Source organism: Dendropsophus ebraccatus, chromosome 14 (assembly GCF_027789765.1).
Source record: "Dendropsophus ebraccatus isolate aDenEbr1 chromosome 14, aDenEbr1.pat, whole genome shotgun sequence".
Lineage (NCBI taxonomy): Eukaryota > Metazoa > Chordata > Amphibia > Anura > Hylidae > Dendropsophus > Dendropsophus ebraccatus.
In genome coordinates this window covers 4,895,452-4,903,607 of record NC_091467.1, presented here as the reverse complement: position 1 = coordinate 4,903,607, position 8,156 = coordinate 4,895,452, and the positions used below count along the sequence as shown (strand labels likewise).

Here is an 8,156-nt window from a genome sequence, read left to right as displayed (position 1 = left end):
ACTAATACTAATATAATCACCATCACACAGATCACTAATATAATCACCATCATACAGATCACTAATACTAATATAATCACCATTGTACAGATCACTACTAATAATATAATCACCATCATACAGATCACTGATCACCTAATACTAATATAATCACCATCACACAGATCACTAATATAATCACCATCATACAGATCACTAATACTAATATAATCACCATTGTACAGATCACTACTAATAATATAATCACCATCATACAGATCACTGATCACCTAATACTAATATAATCACCATCACACAGATCACATATAACTAATACTAATATAATCACCATCATACAGATCACTAATATAATCACCATCATACAGATCACTAATAGTAATATAATCACCATCATACAGATCACTACTAATAATATAATCACCATCATACAGATCACAGATCACTAATACTAATATAATCACCATCATACAGATCACTAATATAATCACCATCATACAGATCACTGCTGATAATATAATCACCATCATACAGATCACCATTTTTACATGGTTATATATGTGAGATGTAGAAAGTCTTTTCCACTGTTCTCAGTCCCTGATCACCATGAATAATGTAGTAGAAAATCCCCTTTATTATTAGGAAAGCATTGTCATCCACTGAGGTTTTCTATGGGTAACATAATCGGTTGAGGGCCCACTGAGACTCACTAGCCCCCCCCCCCCCCCCTTCCCCCCTAAGCTGAACCCCTAGCTACCCCCTGGTATGGTTATTATATATATAGAAAGCACTGTATGTTTATTAGATATATATACACCAGGCACTGTATGGTTATTATATATATATATATATATATATATATATATATATATATATATATATACCAGGCACTGTATGGTTATTATATGTATATATATATATATATATATATATATATACCAGGCACTGTATGGTTAATATATATATACACTAGCAACCACACCTCCAGGTCATTTAATCCAAAACACAGGTGAGTAGGCGCAGGTCGTCCACCACAAGGGACAGATATTATAAAATTTAGTAAGCAAAACAGTAAAATATATAAAAGGGTAAAAGCACAACTCATTTCCAGGCTGACCCGCCTCTTCTCAGGTGCATGAGGGTATTGAACTATCACACTCTATATACACTCACCGGCCACTTTATTAGGTACACCTGTCCAACTGCACGTTACCACTTAATTTCTTATCAGCCAATCACATGGCGGCAACTAAGTGCATTTAGGCATGTAGACATGGTCAAGACAATCTCCTGCAGTTCAAACCGAGCATCAGTATGGGGAAGAAAGGTGATTTGAGGGCCTTTGAACGTGGCATGGTTGTTGGTGCCAGAAGGGCTGGCCTGAGTATTTCAGAAACTGCTGATCTACTGGGATTTTCACGCACAACCATCTCTAGGGTTTACAGAGAATGGTCCGAAAAAGAAAAACCATCCAGTGAGCGGCAGTTTCGTGGGCGGAAATGCCTTGTTGATGCCAGAGGTCAGAGGAGAATGGGCAGACTGGTTCCAGCTGATAGAAAGGCAACAGTGACTCAAATAGCCAACCGTTACAACCAAGGTAGGCCGAAGAGCATCTCTGAGCGCACAGTACGGCCAACTCTGAGGCAGATGGGCTACAGCAGCACAAGACCACACCGGGTGCCACTCCTTTCAGCTAAGAACAGGAAACTGAGGCTACAATTTGCACAAGCTCATCGAAATTGGACAGTAGAAGATTGGAAAAACGTTGCCTGGTCTGATGAGTCTCGATTTCTGCTGCGACATTCGGATGGTAGGGTCAGAATTTGGCGTCAACAACATGAAAGCATGGATCCATCCTGCCTTGTATCAACGCTTCAGGCTGGTGGTGGTGGTGTCATGGTGTGGGGAATATTTTCTTGGCACTCTTTGGGCCCCTTGGTACCAATTGAGCATCGTTGCAACGCCACAGCCTACCTGAGTATTGTTGCTGACCATGTCCATCCCTTTATGACCACAATGGACCCAACATCTGATGGCTACTTTCAGCAGGATAATGCGCCATGTCATAAAGCTAGAATCATGTCAGACTGGTTTCTTGAACATGACAATGAGTTCACTGTACTCCAATGGCCTCCACAGTCACCAGATCTCAATCCAATAGAGCATCTTTGGGATGTGGTGGAACGGGAGATTGGCATCATGGATGTGCAGCCGACAAATCTGCGGCAACTGTGTGATACCATCATGTCAATATGGACCAAAATCTCTGAGGAGCTTCCAGCACCTTGTTGTATCTATGCCACGAAAAATTGAGGCAGTTCTGAAGGCAAAAGGGGGTCCAACCCGTTACTAGCATGGTGTACCTAATAAAGTGGCCGGGGAGTGTATATGTGTATCATCATCATCACAAAAACAAAGATGGTGCTCAATGTAAAGAGACAGTACCTAATAAATACAACTTGAAGTAATAAAAGTTACAATGCAACAAAGATATAGATAACCAATATAGGACTATAACAATATATGTAACTAATTCTGAACATGTATACCAGTTTTTATTTTATACTCTCAAGGGTCTTATTGAGATCATTCGGAGCTAGTGTGCACAATTTGAAAATCCAGTATGTCTCTCTATTTATTAGTCACCAGACTCTGTAGACCAGTAGGATTTCTGCTTTCTTCTCTCCTATCATCTCCTTTCTTTCCTCTTCTGCTGCACTCTTTCACCCACTCTCAGCGCACCTTACATGCTAGGGAGGAAGTTAGTCACATAGGTGGAGGAGGAGCATGAGTTCTTCATTCTGGACATTGTGGAAGAAGAACTCACGTTAGATAGCTCTGCACAGGGGTCCTATTTGGGCCCTGGCCCTCTGCCAGGTCCCCGTACCTAAGTTCAGGACGCAAGACAGTACACTGCCACCAACTTCTTCACTAGTTACACTCTAAAGCACTATGAACTGTTAAACTCCTCTTAGAGAGAACTAGCCAGAGATAACCTCAACACACACCGTGGACAAGGAGAAATCACAGTGCAGGACAGTATCCATACAGAGCCAGGAACTGATCCGGACAGAGCAAAGTTGCAGGAGCCTATGAACTCTGTCTCGCAGCGCGGGTGTCAGCAGGGAACCCTCAGCATTCCGCTTCCGGTAACAAGGTCTAGGGCCTGTGTCACCCATTAGGAAGGTTCAGCCAAGTTTAGTGGGCATAAGGTGGTGTGAAGACTAAAGTCAAAGGTCAATACATGGGCACAGGTGTTCTTCATATTCTTCTTACAAGTATTCTACCTCATCCTCCAACATCCCAGCAGAGCACAGTACTACGTGGGTTGAGACTCTGACGGCATCCTCCTGCTACTCTACTTCTTGTTTTACTCCACACAACTCAACATACACGACTATATCCTACACTGCACTTATCCTACGGGTCTGGTCGTCCTCTTATCAAGTGTATCTCAGAGACCTTGTGTATTACCTGCTGCACATATACAAGTAGTAAACCAACTCAACTTTATTTCAAGAGTCTGTGATTATTCGTCACCACCCACACAGTACACACAGCACAACCTTGGGACTCTTCCCCTTTCTGTGGGTGGCGGGTCCTACTATCCGGGAGGGTCATTATACCACTTTGGCCATCCGTGACTACATCATCCTAAGGGACCTGGTAATAACCCGGCACAACACTGAAGAAAGGGAAAAAGGGTACAGTCGACCCCCTAAAATATAAGCAGGCGTACTAGCACACCTGTGTGCACTGGCGTCACGTGACATCTTCTGGTCCGGCTGTATCTCGGCCATCCACCTTAGAAGTGGTGTCACACTACAACACCTAGCCGGCCGCTCCTCCCATATAACACCCCACGGGGGTCACCACATATAAGCCGGACGCCAAACATTACTTTCTTGTATGAAATAATAAAATTCTCTATGGCGATACGGCTCACACCATACGCCGCTTCAGGATCCTTGTCCTGCCATTATTGGGGTAAGACAATATCAGAACCGATATCTGAAAGCCACAACCAGCTAAACGTGAGGTATAACAGTCTCTATAACACCACAGAACCACAGTGTGACAATATACTAGGACAATGCGTGGCCCCTGACACCATTCTTCTCGGTTGTTTGGCCCCAAGGAGAAATTTTCCTGTCAGACAAGTCACAAAACCAATAACATAAACCCACGGCCAATGCGCGCCCTTTTAGCCGCCACCACAACGCATGCGCACTCAGCTCAGGCAGTCGAGGGCGCGCTAGAAGGCCTGTGCACGGCAGCGCGCGCGCGCTCATCGGTGTCTGCGTGCTGACGTCACATGAAGGAGGAAGTGAAGCGTTCTTCCATAATGGCGGAGGTGAGAGAGGAGCCGCGGCTCGGGATGTGACGGGGGGCGCTGCCGGCTCTGCCTCTCCCGGCCGGGGTGTGTATAGCGGGAGGCGCGGGCTCTGAGCTCCGGGCCCACGGGGGAAGCTGGCGGATGTATAGTACCTCCTGTCAGGGGGAGGAGGGTGACAGCAGCCGGGCAGGGGGCAGCACTGGACCCGGGGAGCACACCGGCAATACTGCCCCGGGGGAGGTGTGTGTGGTGACATAGCGCACAGGTACCGCACTGGTGTGTACAGACCCATACATGCTGCAGTGTCTACTCTACAGATGGTCCCAGTCAGCTCTGCTACATATATATCTCTAATACCGCTAATGATATATGGATTATCTATACACTGTATCCTACAGACTCAGCTGTGGTGTATATATATAGTATATAGGTAATAATGATATATGGATTATCTATACACTGTATCCTACAGACTCAGCTGTGGTGTGTGTGTGTATATATATATATATAGTATATAGGTAATAATGATATATGGATTATCTATACACTGTATCCTATAGACTCAGCTGTGGTGTATATATATATATATATAGTATATAGGTAATAATGATATATGGATTATCTGTACTATACATTGTATCCTATAGACTCAGCTGTGGTGTATATATATATATATATATATATAGTATATAGGTAATAATGATATATGGATTATCTGTACTATACATTGTATCCTATAGACTCAGCTGTTGGATTTGTGTGTGTATATATTATACATATATATGACATGGATTATCTGTACTGGACACTGTATCCTACAGACTCAGCTGTGGTATGTATATATATATATAGTATATGGGTAATAATGATATATGGATTATCTATACACTGTATCCTATAGACTCAGCTGTGGTGTATGTGTATATATAATAGGTAATAATGATATATGGATTATCTATACACTGTATCCTACAGACTCAGCTGTGGTGTGTATATATATATATATATATATATATATATATATATATATATATATATAGTATATAGGTAATAATGATATATGGATTATCTATACACTGTATCCTATAGACTCAGCTGTGGTGTGTGTGTATATATATATATATATATATATATATATATATATATATATATAGTATATAGGTAATAATGATATATGGATTATCTATACACTGTATCCTATAGACTCAGCTGTGGTGTGTGTATATATATTAGTATATAGGTAATAATGATATATGGATTATCTGTACTATACATTGTATCCTATAGACTAAGCTGTGGTATGTATATATATTATATCTATATCATAAAAATGAAAGTGTCTGTCCGTCTGTCCCATATAGACTTCCAAACGCCTGAACCGTTTGACCCCAAATTTGGCCCACAGATACATTGGGTGCCCGGGAAGGTTTTAGCGAAGGTCCCGTCCCCGCCAGATGTACAGGAGGGGAGGGGGAGGGGGAAGAGAGGCGCCCCATAGAGATGAATTGGAAAATCTCCACACTGCAAACACAGGTGATATAATTAGCTGCAGCAGACACGGCAGTTGGAGCCTTAGCAACCAATAGGATTACTGCTTTCATTTTCACAGGGAGCAATGGTTGCTAGGGAAGCTGCCTCACAACATCCACAGTAATAAGTGGTAGACCCCCTACTCCATCTATACAGTACATGTATATACAGGACCCCCTACTCCATCTATACAGTACATGTATATACAGGACCCCCTACTCCATCTATACAGTACATGTATATACAGGACCCCCTACTCCATCTATACAGTACATGTATACAGGGCCCCCTACTCCATCTATACAGTACATGTATATACAGGACCCCCTACTCCATCTATACAGTACATGTATATACAGGACCCCCTACTCCATCTATACAGTACATGTATATACAGGACCCCCTACTCCATCTATACAGTACATGTATATACAGGACCCCCTACTCCATCTATACAGTACATGTATATACAGGGCCCCCTACTCTATCTATACAGTACATGTATACAGGACCCCCTACTCCATCTATACTGTACATGTATATACAGGACCCCCTACTCCATCTATACAGTACATGTATATACAGGACCCCCTACTCTATCTATACAGTACATGTATATACAGGACCCCCTACTCCATCTATACAGTACATGTATATACAGGGCCCCCTACTCCATCTATACAGTACATATATATACAGGACCCCCTACTCCATCTATACAGTACATGTATATACAGGACCCCCTACTCCATCTATACAGTACATGTATATACAGGGCCCCCTACTCTATCTATACAGTACATGTATACAGGACCCCCTACTCCATCTATACTGTACATGTATATACAGGACCCCCTACTCCATCTATACAGTACATGTATATACAGGACCCCCTACTCTATCTATACAGTACATGTATATACAGGACCCCCTACTCCATCTATACAGTACATGTATATACAGGGCCCCCTACTCCATCTATACAGTACATATATATACAGGACCCCCTACTCCATCTATACAGTACATGTATATACAGGACCCCCTACTCCATCTATACAGTACATGTATATACAGGACCCCCTACTCAATCTATACAGTACATGTATATACAGGACCCCCTACTCCATCTATACAGTACATGTATATACAGGACCCCCTACTCCATCTATACAGTACATCTATACAGGACCCCCTACTCCATCTATACAGTACATGTATATACAGGACCCCCTACTCCATCTATACAGTACATGTATATACAGGACCCCCTACTCCATCTATACAGTACATGTATATACAGGACCCCCTACTCCATCTATACAGTACATGTATATACAGGACCCCCTACTCCATCTATACAGTACATGTATATACAGGACCCCCTACTCCATCTATACAGTACATGTATATACAGGACCCCCTACTCCATCTATACAGTACATGTATATACAGGACCCCCTACTCCATCTATACAGTACATGTATATACAGGACCCCCTACTCCATCTATACAGTACATGTATATACAGGACCCCCTACTCCATCTATACAGTACATGTATACACAGGACCCCCTACTCCATCTATACAGTACATGTATATACAGGACCCCCTACTCCATCTATACAGGACCCCCTACTCCATCTATACAGGACCCCCTACTCCATCTATACAGGACCCCCTACTCCATCTATACAGGACCCCCTACTCCATCTATACAGGACCCCCTACTCCATCTATACAGGACCCCCTACTCCATCTATACAGGACCCCCTACTCCTTCTATACAGTACATGTATACAGTGCCCCCTACTCCATCTATACAGTACATGTATACAGGACCCCCTACTCCATCTATACAGGACATGTATATACAGGGCCCCCTACTCCATCTATACAGGACATGTATATACAGGGCCCCCTACTCCATCTATACAGGACATGTATATACAGGGCCCCCTACTCCATCTATACAGGACATGTATATACAGGGCCCCCTACTCCATCTATACAGGACATGTATATACAGGGCCCCCTACTCCATCTATACAGGACATGTATATACAGGGCCCCCTACTCCATCTATACAGGACATGTATATACAGGGCCCCCTACTCCATCTATACAGGACATGTATATACAGGGCCCCCTACTCCATCTATACAGGACATGTATATACAGGGCCCCCTACTCCATCTATACAGGACATGTATATACAGGGCCCCCTACTCCATCTATACAGGACATGTATATACAGGGCCCCCTACTCCATCTATACAGGACATGTATATA

At 42.9% G+C, this 8,156-nt stretch overlaps 1 protein-coding gene across 4 annotated transcripts in view; it reads left to right on the top strand.

The window, feature by feature from the left end:
- Window positions 1–4,265: 4,265 nt before the first annotated feature.
- Window positions 4,266–8,156, top strand: part of SPATA2 (spermatogenesis associated 2) — a 43,740-nt gene continuing 39,849 nt past the window's right edge. For 3 of the 4 annotated variants that reach the window (XR_011359716.1, XR_011359715.1, XM_069952323.1), the window contains exon 1: window positions 4,330–4,417. The gene's annotated coding sequence lies outside the window, so the exon portion shown is untranslated. Of the gene's footprint in view, window positions 4,418–8,156 lie in introns of all 4 variants that reach the window. The other variant, XM_069952326.1, reaches the window with a different exon arrangement.